At 37.6% G+C, this 18283-nt stretch overlaps 1 protein-coding gene across 2 annotated transcripts in view; it reads left to right on the top strand.

The window, feature by feature from the left end:
- Positions 1–18283, top strand: part of LOC101889778 (uncharacterized) — a 322816-nt gene that overhangs the window by 136692 nt on the left and 167841 nt on the right. For both annotated transcript variants that reach the window (XM_059119919.1, XM_059119920.1), the window contains one exon: positions 6499–6559. The gene's annotated coding sequence lies outside the window, so the exon portion shown is untranslated. The remainder of the gene's footprint in view (positions 1–6498; positions 6560–18283) is intronic.

Raw genomic sequence — 18283 nt, 5'->3', positions numbered from 1 at the left:
CCAGACAGACAGACGGACGGACGGACGGACATCGATAGATCGACTCCAAATGTTCTGAAACGGATTTGGTCCAAAGAGACCTAGGGTCTAAAACCGTTATTTCGACTAGGCATGTAGCCATAGGGCTGAGGGTATAAAAATGTGAGAAGTGCGCCTTCTAAGAACACCATTAAGCGTTTATACAAAAATTTTCGACTGGTAAGGCTCTTTCTAATCCGAAGAGGCCATATAATCGGCCGAGAATATCGCTGCCGTACGAGCTAGTGTTGAGAGGTCCCCAAGAACATCCCAAAAACGCCGTTCTCAGCAGTTGGGTATGGCTCGGTCCAATTTACAACGGATCATTCGCATTGACTTGCATTTGTTCCCGTACAAAATTCAATTGACGCAAAGAATTTTGCCTGCGGACAAGCCTCGTCGATTGGAATGGGCCCAAAGATCCGTCGAATATGGGCAACCCTGTACATGAAATCCGTAAAAAATAATTAATAAATAAACACCACTTATAAACGAAGATTCTAAACAGAACATTAAATAAGATCGGCCCATCCAAAAGTCAACAATTGTAACAAAATAGGTTACAAAGAATCAGTCGCTTTTGTCGACAGATGTACATATACCCTCAGCCAATGTTCGATTATTTAAATATATTTTGACTTCAGTTTTGATTATTCAAATTTTTGAACCTCTATGCAGTAGGTTTGGACTACATCGACTCCTTCCATCACTTCATGTGAGATATCTGATAATTTTTTTTTAGATAATATTAAGAAGTACCTGAGGTATTACATGTAGCGAATCGAATAATTCCATTTTTTCCAATTCATCTAATTTTATAAGAAGAAAATCGAACATTTCTATCCAATACTATGCGAAATCATAAATTCCATATTCATCTCAGGTTTGTGGTTAAGAGAAATATTTAGATGTAGCAAGTCGCAAAGAATCGCCGACTTGTTTTGCAAGTTATGGCATATATAAGTATTGGAAATTGTGACCCTTTGTGTGTGAGGTACCAGAAAGAAGTTGGCAGATGTACCGGGTGAGATGGAAACAAACTGCAACAAAGTCAAACGCCACATTTTTTACCCTTTTTTGTCAAATTTTATTGAATAAAAGCAAAAAATGTCCGAAATAGAATCAAATTTTAGAATATGTTTAGATTTGTTCGAATTGGACACCTTTGGCACGAATTATGGCCTTCAAACGGCCTATGAAACCGTGACACGCTGCCCGAATGTTGCTCTGGGGAATTTTGGCCCATTCCCAGGGAAGCGCTTGCTTGAGAAGGCGATCGACACTTTGGTATTTTTTAGTGCAAATCTTGCTTTCCAAAATTCTCCAGATGCAATATTCCAACGGATTGGTGTCCGGAGATTTTGGTGGCCATTGTGCGCTAGAAATGAAACGAGAAACCTCATTTTGTAACCATTCTTGGGTGGCACGTGCTGAATGCGTTGATGCTGAGTCCTGTTCGGATGTCCAAGGTCTGCGGCCAAAATGTTTGCGTGCCCAAGGCTTTAATACATCCTCTAGAAAATGTTCGCAATAATATTCGGCATTTATTCTGATGCTATGGTCGATTTATACGAGCGGAGAGCGACCATCGGCTGTTATGGCGGCCCACACCATCACCATGACCGGCGCTTGAGTTCTGGAGACACACTTTCAGCTGACATCTTTGGCTAGTAAACACGATCATTTTGTTTGCTTTTAAATTGCTGGACAACGAATGTTTTCTCATCGGAGAAAACCAAATTCAGCAGTTTACCACTTTCGGCCAAGCAAAGCTACTCACAAGCCATTTTTCTGCCGATGTTGCTGTTTTCTTCCGTCCACTTCCTTGACGTCGGGCTGTGCTACCAGTATCACGGTTTCGAGGATGCTACGAGACACAAAAGATTTATTCGCATTTAAATGCTGGAGTGCTCTAACGATTGCCACTTATGGTTTTCCAGCCAAAATATAAAAAATCACACTATCACGCTTGAATTCCACCGCGAATTACGTTTTTTTTTATTGGAAAATTCTAACCAAAATGATTTTGTACGCTTGTAAACAATATTAAGAGCTGTCACTGGAATAATTTTAAAAAGCTGACGAGTGGCCTAGAAATGACAGCAGTCTGAATTTGGTTGCAGTTTTTTCATCTCACCCTGTGTATCATCTTCATAACAGACCTTGTGTTAGCAAAAATGTTTTGGATATGTGAAATTTGAAGATGGTTGGATGCTTATTTCGGATTTTATGATCGATTTTGTTATTCAAAACTTTGACCCTTTGTGGGGGAGGTACCAGAAGGAATGGTCCAATCTCTACCATCTTTATAATAGATCTTGTGTTGATGGATATGATGAGATATGCCAAGTCTGAATGGAATCGGGTGTTAGTTTCGTGTTTTATAAGCTTTATAAATATTCAAAATTTTTACCCTTTGTGGGGGAGGTACCAGAAGAAGTGGACCGATAGGGGATATATCACAGGGGATATATTCACAGCAGATCTTGTATTAGTGGAAATAATGGGATGTGTGCAATTTGTGGAGAATCGGATGCTTATATCGGATTTTATGATCGTTTTTGTTATTCGAAACATTGACCCTTTGTGGGGGAGGTACCAGAAGGAATGGTCCGATCTTTACCATCTTTATAACAAAACTTGTGTTGATGGATATAATGAGATATGCCAAGTCTGGATGGAATCGGGTGTTAATTTCGTGTTTGATAAGCTTCATAAATATTCAAAATTTTGGCCCTTTGTGGGGGAGGTACCAGAAGGAGTGGACCGATATTATCCATTTTCTTACCTGACATAGCACTAACATAGCACAAAATTTGCAAGGTTGGAGCAAAATCGGATAATTCTTTCTCTTTCTGTGCAAAAAATATGTTCTTTGAAAATATTGAACTTTTGTGGGGGAGGTACCAGAAGGAGTGGACCGATATTGCCCATCTTCGCACTCGATCTAAGTTTGACAATCATAGTACGATGTATCAAGTTTGGATCAAATCGGATACTCCCTTTGACAGTTGTCATGCGCACCTGCCATACAGACAGACGGACGTATGGATATCGCTAGATCGACTTCAGATGACCTGAAATGAATTTGGTTTAAAGAGACCTAGGGTCTTCGATGAGACTCGTTTTGGCCGTATCAAATGATATACACCTTTTGTAGCCTATCCGTTCATCAAATATCAAATATGTTACTATTTAGTATTTTTCGTACAATTATAGCACACATTTCCGAATCCTAATTCATGTGTCCAGGATACACATGCACTGCGACGATAATAATAAATTTCCGATTTCGATTGATTTCTGATGTTAGAATTTTGAAAAACCCTGTAGTTTGTCTATCCTACACAACATCAACATTCATTTTTTCAAAACCACTTCATATCCCAAACCCTACATGCCAATTACGACCATAATTTAAACTTGAGTACAATTCTGTGTCTTTCTTACATAACCGGTAGGTTTTTCTAAAACCAATTTCATACCACAACACTACATACCAATTCTAACTCATTCACAATTTTAACTTTATCCGTACAATCAGTACAAATTTTGTACCATTTATTACCTTTTGTACTCTTGTAGAACTTATTTCTAAAAATAATTTCAAATACCAGAACTCCAGCTTTATAGGTTCACCCAAAACAACTTTGCACCAAAATTTAGTACAATTTAGTATAGAGAAGTACGTATTTCTAAAAGTTCCTAAATAACCCAATCCTATAATCCAACAGTGAACTTAATTCGAAATTTCAGGATTACAGCCCTATCGGTTCGCACAAACCCGAATTGTACCTGATGGAGTACACATAAGTACGAATTTCCCTAACTTCCTACGTACCCCAATCCTACACTCCAAATTTCCAAAACTACCTGCATACCTCAATCATATGATCCCATCGTAATCCTATTTTCAAATTTCAAAATTCCAGCTCTCTAGGTTCCAGCTCTAATTTGTACCAAATTTAGTACCATTTAGTACACATGAGTGGAGATTTCCGCAACAACCTGCATCATACAATCCAATAGAAGTTTTATTTCCCAATTTCAAGATTCCAATCCTATCGCTTTACTCAAAACCAAAATGTACCAAATTTAGTACCACTTAGTTTACTTAAATACGAATTTACAAAGCTTCATGCAGAAGTCAATCGTACACTCCCACAGTAATCCCAATTCCAAATTTCACGATTCCAACTCTATCGGTTCCCCCAAAATTTAAATTGTAACCAATTTAGTACCAATTGTAACATAAATGCGAATTTCAGAAACTACCTTTATACCTCAGTTCTAGAATGCAATGGTAATTTATTTCTTAATTTCAGATCTCCAGTTCTATGGCTTCATCCAAATCGAAAGTGTACCAATTTTTGTACCATTCAGTACTATTTGTGGACATAAGTACAAATTGTAAAAACTACCTCCAAGTCAAGTCAAGTACAAAATTTAGTACTGTTTAGTAATTTTGTTCTACCCTCCACCTTGGAAGGGAGGGTATATTAACTTTGTCATTCCGTTTGTAACATCCTTAAATATTCGTCGTAGACCCCATAAAGTATAAATTCAGCGTAAAATTCTAAGTCGATTCAACGATGTTCGTCTGTCCGTCTGTCTGTCTGTTGAAATCACAAAACAGCCCACATTATTTGACGTAGAGCGCCAAAAGTTAGCAGAGCAATTTGTATTGTGTCTAGGATGGTTGGTATTGAAAATGAGATATATCGGTACACGTTCTGGTATAGTCCCCATATAACGGCACCTCCCGATATTCGGTATTTTGATGATTTATGCCACATTTTTTTTACGGATTTGTCTGAAAATTGGTATTTGTAGGTCACAACGGGTACCTGTGCGTGTGGCAAAACATTGCATGTATAGGTCCACGTTTTAGTATAGCCCCCATATAAAGGTACCTCCCGATATTCGGTATTTTAATTTTTTTTGCCACATTTTTTCACGGATGTGTCTAAAAATTGATATTTGTTGTCATTATGGGTTCCAGCTCCGGTGGCGAAACATTGCATGTATGGGTCCATGATTTGGTATAGCCCCAAATATCACGGTACCTCCCGATATTCGGTATTTTGATGGTCTTTCCCACATTTTTTCACTGATTTGTCTAAAAATTGGTATTTGTGGGTCATAAAGGGTCCTAGTTCGTGTGGCGAAACATTGTATGTATAGGTCTACGTTTCGATAGGGTCGCCATCTAACGGTACCTCCCAATATTCGGTATTGTGATGATTTTTGACACATTTTTTTCAAGAATTTCTCTGAAAATTGGTAGTTATAGATCATAATGGGTCCCAGTTCGTGTGGCGAGTCATTGTAATTATAGGTCCACGTTTTGGTATAGCCCCCATATAACGGCACCTCCCGATATTCGGTAATTTAATGATTTTTGCCATATTTTTTCATGGATTTGTCTGATAATTGGTATTTGTTGGTCATAATGGGTTCCAGCTCCGGTGGCGAAACATTGCATGTATGGGTCCATGATTTGGTATAGCCCCAAATATCACGGTACCTCCCGATATTCGGTATTTTGATGGTCTTTCCCACATTTTTTCACTGATTTGTCTAAAAATTGGTATTTGTGGGTCATAATGGGTCCTAGTTCGTGTGGCGAGTCATTGTAATTATAGGTCCACGTTTTGGTATAGCCCCCATATAATGGTACCTCCCGATATTCGGTAATTTGATGATTTTTGCCATATTTTTTCACGGATTTGTCTGAAAATTCGTATTTGTAGGTCATAATGGGTTCTAGCTTCTTTGGCGAAACGTTGCATGTGTAGGTCCACGATTTGGTATAGCCCCCATATAACGGTACCTCCCGATATTCGGCATTTTGTATGGTTTTTGCCACATTTCTTCAAATGTTTCCTTTACCCTAAGGTGGAGGGTATTAAAAGTTTGGCCCGGCCGAACTTAATGATTTTTACTTGTTAAAAAGTACACACTTTCCAAACTACTTGCTTATATCGACTCTACTCCTCCACCTTGATTCCCATTCCAAATTTCAAAAAAATCCTTTCATATATCTATCATACACTCCATCAGTGACCCTTAATTCCAAATATAGTTCTATATCTACTGATTCCTAAAATACAAAGGGTACCGTAATTAGTACTCTTTAGTACTTTTCGTACCGTTTTAGTATCAAGAACGGTACGAACGGACCTTCGGACCAGGAGTGATCCTCACCCAAAATTTCAAGATTTTAGCTTCAGCCGTTTCGTCCGGACTTTGACTTTAAATCGTTAAGTCAGCCAGTCAGTCAAGACATCCCTAAAATAGTTCGTACTATTTAGTACTTCTTGTTCCCTTATAGAGCATATCTTCAAAGAGTAAGTTTCATCAAATGCTTACTCTTCACTTTATTTCGCGATCGCTATTCTGTTCCGAATTTTCTAGAAATCGAAAAATATTTTTTACTTCCTCTCATAACCAATTTCTATCTCTCCTTCTTTTTTTCAGATTGTCGGCCGTTCTTTAATCCTACAAGACCAACAATGAACTTTCATCTGGCAAATTAAAGGTAAATATTTTTCACATTTAAAAATTCACATAACTTCTGCCAAATTTCTCTACATATTTACACTCACAAAGCACTCCCAACCTTCTAAATATTTAAGCAGATTATTTAATTGCCAACATGCACTTGGTTGTAGACATTGATTCCACTAAATTCGACGCCAAAGCACTTAAATCCCAAGAATTCTAAACGGAATTCCAAACCCCTGCAAAAGCCGCGTTAATCCCTAAACAAATTTCAATCAATGCTTCGATTGGCCGGCTAAAATGCTAATCGAACAAACAGAAGACCAACAACAGTTGGTTGTGTAATGCCAATGGCGATGGCGTTGATGACCCTAAGCAAATTGCGAAGCAGCGTAATTAATCGCTGTTGTTAGTTAAATGCTTAAATGTTGCGTTAGTGGCCTTCTTACCTCCCCCCCCCCTCCCAATCAAATTGCCATTCCGACTAAGTGGTGGGAGTGCCACCCATTGGTCATTGTGTAATGTCCAAAGCACACCCTTTCTTTCCATTCTCTACGGCCACCATTCCATTGCTGAAGTTCGACCAACCGACCACCGCCATGCGAATGACAATGGGTCAGCACATAATTACTATTATCATCAAATGCTCATATGTGTCGGCATGTGCGTAAGTGTTAGTATTGTGAGTGTCTTATTGGGGAAGTTCGTTAAATTCTCCGATTATTTGTCTAATTCCAAATTACTGCTTATCAATGAACTGCACTTAATTTTAGTATTGGTTTTCATGAATTTTAACATGAAATTAATTACGCAAGAATGGTTGGGGAGGCGGAGGAGAAGAAAAGAATTTCAATGGAAAACGTCTTCCTACCCCACTATGTGGGCGGTTGGGACCCCATTTACCAAGGCAGTAAATATTCTTAATAATTATATTTCTTTAGAAGCAGGTCTAGGAAGAAGTATCCATTTTCGATCTAAATTAAGTACATAAATCGGAATGTGAGAAGTTCGTAAAATTAGGAATTTATTTAATCTATAGGGATTTTCGAAAAAAATTTCTATGTGGGAAAATCAGGACAAATTTTACATGTTTTGGGTGTAAAAATATGGGTACATTTGACTCCATAACCATAAAGGCCTTATATACGACCTTATTAAGGTGTTTTAGAGGACGTTTTAAAGGACTTCTATAAGATCTTTGTATATCTCTCATCCCAAAGCTCAGACCTTTCTAAAGCTCTTTAAGATCTTTCTATAAGACCTTTCCCAAGGTTTTTATATGAGACCCTTCTAACGCTCTTCTGTGATACCTTTGAGGACCTATCCAAAGCTCTTCTATAAGACCTTTCCAAAGCTCTTTTGTAAGACCTTTGCAAATCTCTGTTCTGACGTTCTTAAAGGTCGTCTATAAGACATTTCTAAAGGTCTGCTTTAAGACCCTACATCCGTCTATTATATCGATTAAATATTACCTATCAATCCTTTCTAATGCTCTTCTATAAGGCCTTTCTGAAGCTCTTCTAAAAGACATTTCTGAAGCTCTTCTATAAGACCTTTCTAAAGGCCATCCATAAGACCTTTCTGAAGCTCCTCAATAAGACCTTTCTGAAGGTCTTCTATAAGACTTTTCTAAAGGTCTTCTATAAGACCTTTCTAAAGGTCTGAAGCTCCTCAATAAGACCTTTCTGAAGGTCTTCTATAAGACCTTTCTGAAGGTCTTCTATAAGACTTTTCAAAAAGTCTTCTAAAAGACCTTTCTGAAGGTCTTCTATAGGACCTTTCTAAGTCTTTTTAAAGACCTTTCTAAGTCTTCTTAAAGACCTTTCTAGAGCTCTTCTTTAAGACCTTTCCAAACTCTTCCATAATACTTATATAAAGCTCTATAAGAACTTTTTAAAGCTTTTTAAGACCTTTCTAAATGTTTTCTACAAGAAATATCCAAAGCTTTTCTGTAACCCTATGTAAAGCTCTTCCTTAAGACCTTCTATGAGACCTTTCCAAAGCTCCACTGTAAGACCTTCCTAAAGGCCCTCTTTAAGACCTTTCTAGAGGTCTTCTTTAAGATTTTCTAAATGTCTTCTGCAAGACCTTTCTAAAGGTATTCTGTAAGACCTTCTAAAGATCTTTTTTAATACATTTTAAAAGTCATCTAAAGGAGCTTTTATAAGTCCTTAAAAGTTCTTTAAAATCTTTTAAAGATATTTTATTTTGTTCTTTCATCTTATTCTTATAGAGTATTTTTTTTAATTGTCATCTATAAGTCCTTTATAGGGGGTCTTTCATAAGTCCTCTGTCTGCTATAGGATCTCTTTACAGGGTGAGATAAAAAAAAAACTGCAACACAGTCAAATGCCCTAATTTTTTCAATTTTATTTTTAAATTTTATTGAATGAAAGTAAAAAATGTCGGAAATAGCATCAAATTTTAGAATAAGTTCAGATTTGTTAGAATTGGTCACCTTTGGCACGAATTATGGCCTTCAAACGGCTAATGAAACTGCCACACGTTGCCCGAATGTTGTTCTGTGGTATTTTGGCCCATTCGCGGCGAAGCGCTTTCTTGGGGTGATCGACACTTTGATATTTTTTAGTGCTAACCTTTGCTATTGCTTCAGACACAATAGTCCAACGGATTGGTATGCGGAGATTTTGGTGCACATTGTGCGCTGGAAATGAAGCGAGGAACCTCATTTTATAACAATTCTTGGCTGGCGTGTGCTGAGTGCGATGGTGCTGAGTCCTGTTGAAATGTCCAGGGTCTGCGGCCAAAATGTTTGCATGCCCAAGGCATACCCTCCAGAATATTTTCGCGATAATATTCGGTATTTATTCTAATACCACGGTCGATTAATACGAGCGGTAGCGACCATCGGCTGTTATGGCGGCCCACACCATCACCATGGTCGGCGCTTGAGTTCTGGTGGCCAACCGAACGTGCACATTTTCAGCTGACCTCTTTGGCAAGTAAACACGATCATTTTATTGTTGTTGTTTACAAACTTCTGGACAACGAATGTTTTCTCATCGGAGAAAATCAAATTCGGCAGTTCACCACTTTCGGCCAAGCGAAGCAACTCTTTAGCTCTTTTGAGTCTATTTTCTTTCTGTTGCGGTGTAAGTTCTTACACTTTTTGGAATTTCAATGGCTTTACCACGAACTCATTTTTCAATATTTTCCAAATGGAATATTGCGATATGTTCAGCTCCCAAGCCATTTTTCGGCCACTGCCGAAAGTCGCTTCATTACTGCTGTTTGTCGGATATTGCTGTTTTCTTCCGTCCACTTCCTTGACGTCGGACTTCGCTACCAGTATCACGGTACGATAACGAACGTTTGTACGAGACACAAAAGATTTATTCGTATTTAAATGCTGGAGTGTTCTAACGGTAGCCCTTTGTTGTTTTCCAGCCAAATATAAAGAAATCACGCATGAATTCCATCGCGAATAACTTTTTTTCAGGAAAATTCTCACCTAAATGCTTTTGCCTTTTACGCTTGTTAACAATATAATGAGCTGTCACTGGTATAATTTTAACAGCTGTCGGACTAGTTAGTTAAAGATAACCGCAGTCTGAAGTTGGTTGCAGTTTTCTTTCAGACTTTCTAAATACCGTCTGTATTTTCCTATAAAGGACTTCTTTAAAGGCTTTTAGAAGTGTTTTGTTTAAAGATGTTCTTTGTAAAGGTCTCCTTTAAGTTCTTCTGTATGACCACGTAGAGGTCTGCTATAATACGTTTCTAAATTTGTTCTAAAATATCTTAAACCTTCAAAAACAATTGCTATGAATAGGAGACAATCGCCAAAAATTATTTTATATTGATCGAAAACTTTTTGAAAAAAACTGTTCTACACCTCTAGTTTTCAAAAATGTTATCTATTTTCCTAAATTTATTTTTTTCATGAATTTTACTAAAACTATCGTCACTTCAATAATTAGATGCTTAAATATTATTTGTGGTTCTGCTAATTGGAAAATTTATTTATTTTGTGTTTGGCTTGTTTTGTCGAAATCCATTGTTTATCATAAATTGCAAAAATTGCACGGATTTAACGAATATCCACACAAGGTAATTACACTTGGAGAAAATGTGACGAATTGGCTTTCAAATAAATATAAAACCCAAATTATTGCTCAAAAAGTCTAATTAAACTAAATGCAAATGAGCAAAAAATATATTTTTATTTTTTTTAATTGTAATTAAAATATAATTATGAAATTATTTGATAAAAATGAAATTATTTTAAATTTTAATTAAAAATATTTTTTTTTTCTTAAAAAAATCAGAGATATTTTCAATATTTTTCCCTAACATTTTAAGAAAAACAGCCGTTGATTCATATTCTCCACAAATAAAATATATCACTTTACCAAGCATATATCGTTATTTCTACAGGGTGAGGTGAAAAAAATTGCTACCAACTTCAGACTGCTGTCATTTCTAAACCACTATTCCGACAGCTGTTCAAATTATTCCAGAGACAGCTCATTATATTGTTTACAAGCGTACAAAAGTATTTTGGAGAGAGTTTTCCAGAAAAAAAGTTATTCGTGATGGAATTCAAGCGTGTTTGTGTGATTTCATTATATTTGGCTGGAAAACTAAAAGTGGCTATCGTTCGAGCACTTCAGCAGTTAAATGTTAATAAATCTTTTGTGCCTTCTACCAACGCTCGTTATCGTACCGTGATACTGGTAGCGTAGCCCGACGTCAATGAGCCGGACGGAAGAGGCAACGACAACATCAGCAGAAATGCTTCGAAAAGTAAGGAAGCGACTTGATTGAAACCCGCGTCGAAAAATGGCTCGTGAGCTGAACATAACGCAATATTCCAACCGGCAAATATTGAAAAATGAGCTCGGGGTAAAGCCATTGAAATTCCAAAAAGTGCATGAACTTACATCGCAACGGAGAGAAAATAGACTCAAAAGAGCTAAAGAGTTGCTTCGTTGGACCGAAAGTGGTAAACTGCCGAATTTGGTTTTCTGCGATGAGAAAACATTCGTTGTTCAGAAATGGTTCGAAAAGTAAAGAAGCGACTAGATCTAAACCCATCTCGCAGTGGCGGAAAATACGACACGTGAGCTGAACATATGGCAATATTCCAACCGGCAAATAGTGAAAACTGAGCTCGGGGTAGAGCCATTGAAACTCCAAAAAGTGCACGAACTTACATCGTTACAGAAAGAAAATAGACTCAAAAGAGCTTAAAAGTTGCCTCGCCGAAAGTGATAAACTGTCGAATTTGGTTTTCTCCGATGAGAAAACCTTCGTTGTCCAGCAGTTTGTAAACAAACAAAATGATCGTATTTACTTGCCAAGAGGTCAGCTAAAATTGGACACCTTCGGTTGGCCACCAGAACTCAAGCGCCGGCCATGGTGATGGTGTGGGCCGCCATAACAGCCGATCGTTGCTCTCCGCTCATATAAATCGATTGTGGCATCAGAATTAATGCCGACTATTATCTCGAAAATATTCTGGAAGCTATGCCTTGGGAATGCAAAAATACCAAAGTGTCGATTGGCCGGGAAGGGGCCCAAAATACCGCAGAGCAACATTCGGGCAGCGTGTCACGGTTTCTGTGGCCGTTTGAAGGCCACATTTCGTGCCAAATGTGACCAATTCGAACAAATTTTAAGCTAATTTCGACATTTTTATACCCTCCACCATACTATGGAGGGTATATTAGTTTGTCATTCCGTTTGTAACTCCTCAAAATAGTCATGTCAGACCCAACAATGTATATTTATTTTTGATCAGCGTAAAATTCTAAGAAGATTTAGCCATGTCCGTCTGTCTGTCTGTCTGTCTGTGTGTCTGTGTGTCTGTCTGTTTGTCTGTTGTAATCACCCTATCTTTCGAACAAATTGAGATAGAGGGCTAAAATTTTGCACACATGTATATTTTGTCAGTAGGCAGGTTAAGGTTGTAAATGGACAATGTAGGTCCACGTTATCATATGGCCCCCATATAACGGTACCTCCCGATATTCGGTATTTTGATGATTTTAGCGACATTATTCACCGGAATTGTTTCAAATTTGGTATTTAAAGTTCGAATTGGATACTACAACCTATGACAGAAAATTGTATGCGCAGGTCCACGTCTTCGTATAGCCCCCATATAACGGTACCTCCCGATATTCGGCATTTTGATAATTTTAGCGACATTATTCACCGATTTTGTTTCTAAGTTTCGCATTTGAATATTGTAATGGCTTATGAAAAAAATTACCTATGCAGGTCCATGTCGTCGTATTTACCCTAATATAACGGCTACATTCGGTATTTCTAAGATTTTAACGGATTTTATTGTTTTTGAGAATTGCCAAATTCGTTCCAAATGGTGAAGGGTATTCAAAGTTCGGCCCGGCCGTACTTACAGCTTTTTTACTTTTTTGTTTTCATTCAATAAAATTGAAAAGAAAAAAATGTTCAAATTATGGCATTTGACTTTGTTGCAGTTGCTTTTTTTATCTCACCCTGATATGGATCGCTTTCTTTTATTATGAATGATTTGGCCATCAGAAATCAATATTGTATTGTAATAACTTGTAATCCTCAAAATCTGATAAAAAGATTTCCACTTTGGGATTCTTTTTTCCTTTTGTAATCCTCGATATTAATTTTTTTTTAATTTACGACAACAATGATATATTTTATTTCAATAATTCCCCGCAAATGTTTTTCCGGTTTCCAATGAAAACCCAAAGCGTTTTTCCATTGCTGCATCGCTGGGGGCTGTTTGGTTCCCCGACCGATGCCTCATTCCCAACTCCACGAAATGATGGTGACGGCCATTAAACGATCTCCGAACAAAAACCACATTTAACAAATAAATGAATTTGGGTCAATTACTTTGCGATGAAATGTTGCATTACGCATAAATTTTATTGGAGTGTATTCTGCGACGACCACGCTCGCTGACAACGATAACGACAACGACAATAACAACAGCAGACAGACAATTCATGCCTTTGTAGTTGTGGTGGTTGTTACAGCTGATGATGTGCCTGAAATGGCTTCTGTTTGCCATTTTCCCCAAAATTAAATAAATTCTAGTTGTTGTAATGTTTACTGCAATACTTGCATTAAAATTTATAATAATAACAAGAACACAAACAACAACAACAATTTGGGGAAAATATGGAGCTACAACAATGATAAACAACAACCATTGATATTTAATTCCCAGATCTGTGAATCGAACGATGCAATTGCATTAATCTCACCACCACCACAACCATCAACCTACCATCATCGTCACCATCGCCATCATGGTAATGGTCATTCATCCCAGTTTCCAGAAATTTCAATTATTATTTGGATTAAAGGCATAACTTTTTTTTCATGAAATAATTTTGGAAAAAAAATTGAAAGGATTGAGAAATGAAGGGGGAAATACTGTTCTTCTATTTTTGAAGAGTTTTTAAAGATCCTTTTTAAAGGTCCTCTGACCATAAAATACCTCTATGTATGCACACTGTAGAGGATCTCTATGCTGTGAATACAGGCTGAGATAAAAAAAACTGCAACAAAGTCAAACCCCATAATTTTTAATTTTTTTTCTTAATTTTATGGAATGAAAGCAAAAAATGTCGGAAATAGCATCAAATTTTAGAATAAGTTTAGATTTGTTCGAATTGGTCACCTTTGGCACAAATTATGGCCTTCAAACGGCCAATCAAAACGTCACACGCTACCCAAATGTTGCTTTGCGGTATTTTGGCCCATTCCCGACGAATCGCCGGCTTGAAGTGATCGAAACTTTGGTACTTTTTAGTGCCAACCTTGCTTTCCAAAATACTCCAGACACAATAGTTCAACGGATTGGTATCCGGTGGCCATTGTGAGCTGGAAATAAAGCGAGGAATCTCATTTTGTAACCATTTTTGGGTGCCGCGTGCTGAGTGCGATGGTGCTGAGTCCTGTTGGAATGTCCAAGGTCTGAGGACAAAATGTTTCCGTGCCCAAACCTTTAATACAGCCTCCAGAATATTTTCACGATAATATTCGGCATTTATTCTAATGCCACGGTCGATTAATACGAGCGGAGAGCGAACATCGGCTGTTATGGCGGCCCACATCATCACCATGGTCGGCGCTTGAGTTCTGGTGGCCAACCGAAGGTGCACATTTCAGCTGACCTCTTTGGCAAGTAAACACGATAATTTTATTTGTTTAAAAAACAGCTGGACAACGAATGTTTTCTCATCGGAGAAAACCAAATTCCAAATTCGGCAGTTCACCACTTTTGGCGAAGCTAAGCTACTCTTTAGCTCTTTTGAGTCTATTTTCTTTCTGTTGCGGTATGAGTTCTTGCACTTTTTATACCCTCCACCGTACTATAGAGGGTATATTAACTTTGTCATTCCGTTGGTAAGTCCTCGAAATACTCATGTCAGATCCAACAAAGAATATATATTATTGATCAGTGTAAAATTCTAAGCCAATTTAGCGACGCCCGTCTGTCTGTTGTAATCACGCTATCTTTCGAACGAGTTGAGATAGAAGGCTAAAATTTTGCACACATGTCTATCAATAGGCAGGTTAAGTTCGTAAATGGGACATGTAGGTCCACGTTTTCATATAGCCCCCATTCCCATTCCCGATATTCGGTATTTTGATAATTTTAGCGACATTATTCACCGGAATTATTTCAAATTTGGCATATGAAGTTCGAAATGGATACCACAGCCTATGACAGGAAATTGTCTGTGCAGGTCCACGACTTCGTATAGCCTCCATATAAAGGTACTTCCTTATATTCAGTATTTTTATGATTTTAGCGTCATTATTCGCCGGAATTGTTTCAAATTACGTATTTAGAGTTCGTAATGGAAACTACAGCCTGTGACAGAAAATTGTCTATGCTTCGACAGATCCGATATAACGGTACCTCTATATATACGATATTTTGATGATTTTAGCTACATTATTCACAGTTTATTTCAAGTTTCCAATTTGAATATGGTAATGGTTTATGACAAACAAGGCCTATGTAGGTCCCAGGCATTACGTAGACCCAATGACACCCATTGGCCAAAGCAGAAAACTTAAGGGTCCTCTGTATGGTCTTTGGACCATAAAATACCTGTCTTTCAAAGGTCTTCTATTTGTCCAAAGAAGAACTTATAAAGGTTTCTATCTCTGTTTTTAAAAGAAAAAAAAAAACTTTTGGGTAATCTGCCTAAAGACGACCTGTTAAGGAACGTATGGCCATAGAAAATGGTATACACACCGTAGAAGATCTCTATGCTGTGTGTGCATCCAATGGACCATTCATATTTATGGTATGTATAAGGTCTTCTGTCCTCGTAAGACCTCTTGAAGCCCATTTCTCTGTAGATATTTTCTGAGAAAGGCTGTCAGAGATTTGTTTTTTTTTTATTTCCGGAAGGATTGCTTTGTATTTTCCATTTTTTAAAGGGCTATTCGAATCCAAACTTTTCCAAGTTTTTAACACAACTCAAAATTTAAGATTTACTGAAGAAGGCGTAAATGCCGCCTTCGCTTGGCCGAAAGTGGTGTACTGCCGAATTTGATTTTCTCCGATGAGAAAACATTCGTTGTCCTGCAGTTTGTAAACAAACAAAATGATCGTGTTTACTTGCCAAAGAGGTCAGCTGAAAATGTGCATCTTCGGTTGGCCACCCGAACTCAAGCGCCGGCCATGGTGATGGTGTGGGCCGCCATAACAGCCCATGGACGCTCTCCGCTTGTATTAATCGTCCATGGCATCAGAATAAATGCCGAATATAAATGCCTTGGGCACGCAAACAATTTGGTCGCAGACCTTGGACATTCCAACAGGACTCAGCACCATCGCACTCAGCGTGCGCCACCCAAGAATGGTTACAATATGAGACCTGGCTTCATTTTCAGCGCACAATGACCACCAAAATCTCCGAATACCAATCCGTTGGACTATTGTGTCTGGAGTATGTTGGAAAGCAAGGTTGGGATCAAAAAATACCAAAGTGTCGGGAATGAGCCAAAATACCGCAGAGCAACATTCGAGCGGCAATGTGATGGTTTCATTGGCGGTTTGAAGGCCATAATTCATGACAAAAGCGAAAAATTCGAACAAATCTAAACTTATTCTTAATTTTGATGTTATTTCCGATTTTTGTTTTGTTTTCATTCAATAGAATTAAAAAAAAATAAATTATGGCGTTTGACTTTTTGCATCCCACCCTGTATAGTTAAAATTGTCTAAGGAGCAATTCGTATTCTGAATTTTTAAATCCTCTCAAATAAAGTTTTTACTGAAGGTTTTTTTTCTCGACTTTAAAAATATTTATTCAAGAAGTAGGTATGCATGAGTATTTTTTAAGTGCTTATATCCAAGTCGTAGATTTTTTTAAGTTTGGAATTTTAAGATTATATTTTGAAATAGCTTAGAGGCCCACGGTATCGATCTGTTAAGGAGATTTTGTTGAAGTACTTCCTGTCCGGGAGTGTGGATATTTTATTTATTATTATTTTTTTTTTTAACAGGCGTTGAGACTCATTTTGTATATGGGCCTTAAGGTCCACATTGGTTTTTTTCAAATATTTTTAAAGGTCTCTAGAAGACAAAGTTTTTTTCAATAATTTATTTTCAAGAGAGTCTGAAGGCCCACAGCGTTCACCACTTTCTTCGGTCATGCGTAGCAACTCTTTAGCACTTTTGAGTATATTTTCTTTCTGTTGCGGTGTAAGTTCTTGCATCTTTTGGAATTTCAATGGTTTTACCCCGACCTCATTTTTAAATATTTGCCGAAGGGAATATTGCGATATGTTCAGCTCACGAGCCATTTTTCGGCCACTGTGGCGCCGGTTCTTCTTTACTTTTCGAACTATTTCTGCGGATGTTGCTGTTTCCTACCATTCACTTCCTTGACGTCGGCCTACGCTACCAGTATCACGGTTTCGAGGGATGCTACGAGGCACGAAAGATTTATTCACATTTAAATGCTGGAGTGCTCCAACTATGGCCACTTGTGGTTTTCCAGCCAAATATAAAGAAATCACATTTTCACGCTTTAGTTCCATCACGAATAACTTTTTTTCTGGAAAATTCTCACCAATAAGCTCTTGTACGATTGTAAACAAAATAATGAGCTGTCACTGGAATAATTTGAATAGCTGTCGGATGAGTGGTTTAGAAATGAGAGCAGTCTGAAGTTGGTTGCAGTTTCTTCACCTCACCCTGTATATAGATAGATGAACCTTTCCTATTCTCTCTGTCATTCAAAAACTTAGCTGCTTTAAAATTTTCTAAATGTAAGCCTCAAATTCTGAATTTAAATTTCCTCCAATATTTTCTTAATTTCCAAAGCAATTTCCTTCATTGTCCCTGCCATAACTCCCAAAAGTATGCTATGCATCCAGTTTTACGATGGCAAATAATTTCTTCAATAAAGAACGGCTAAAGAAAGGAATGAGCCATGGAGCTGTGACAATCATGTTTTGTAAATGAATGAATAAATACCCTGACCATTCCCTGGAACTCAGAAACACACCCATACACACACACACACACACATAATTTGATGGATCATCATCGTTTAGTTTTAATTAAAATGGGAGCAACATATTTTTATGCTGCACTGCAATGCAATTCAGCTGGGGTTTTTGGTCACATCGAGGAGAGTGGTTCGCAGAAAAAGAAAGAGCGTTGTTGTTTTAACTCTTCTCTTCCTTTTCCATGGAATTTTCCCAATTTAAAATCTAGCTATTTAAATGTAAAAAGAAGAAGAAGAAGAAATGGGAGGAA

Source organism: Musca domestica, unplaced genomic scaffold (genome assembly GCF_030504385.1).
Source record: "Musca domestica strain aabys unplaced genomic scaffold, Musca_domestica.polishedcontigs.V.1.1 16, whole genome shotgun sequence".
Lineage (NCBI taxonomy): Eukaryota > Metazoa > Arthropoda > Insecta > Diptera > Muscidae > Musca > Musca domestica.
The sequence above is the reverse complement of the archived record's forward strand: the minus strand, read 5'-3'. Positions and strand labels throughout refer to the sequence as shown.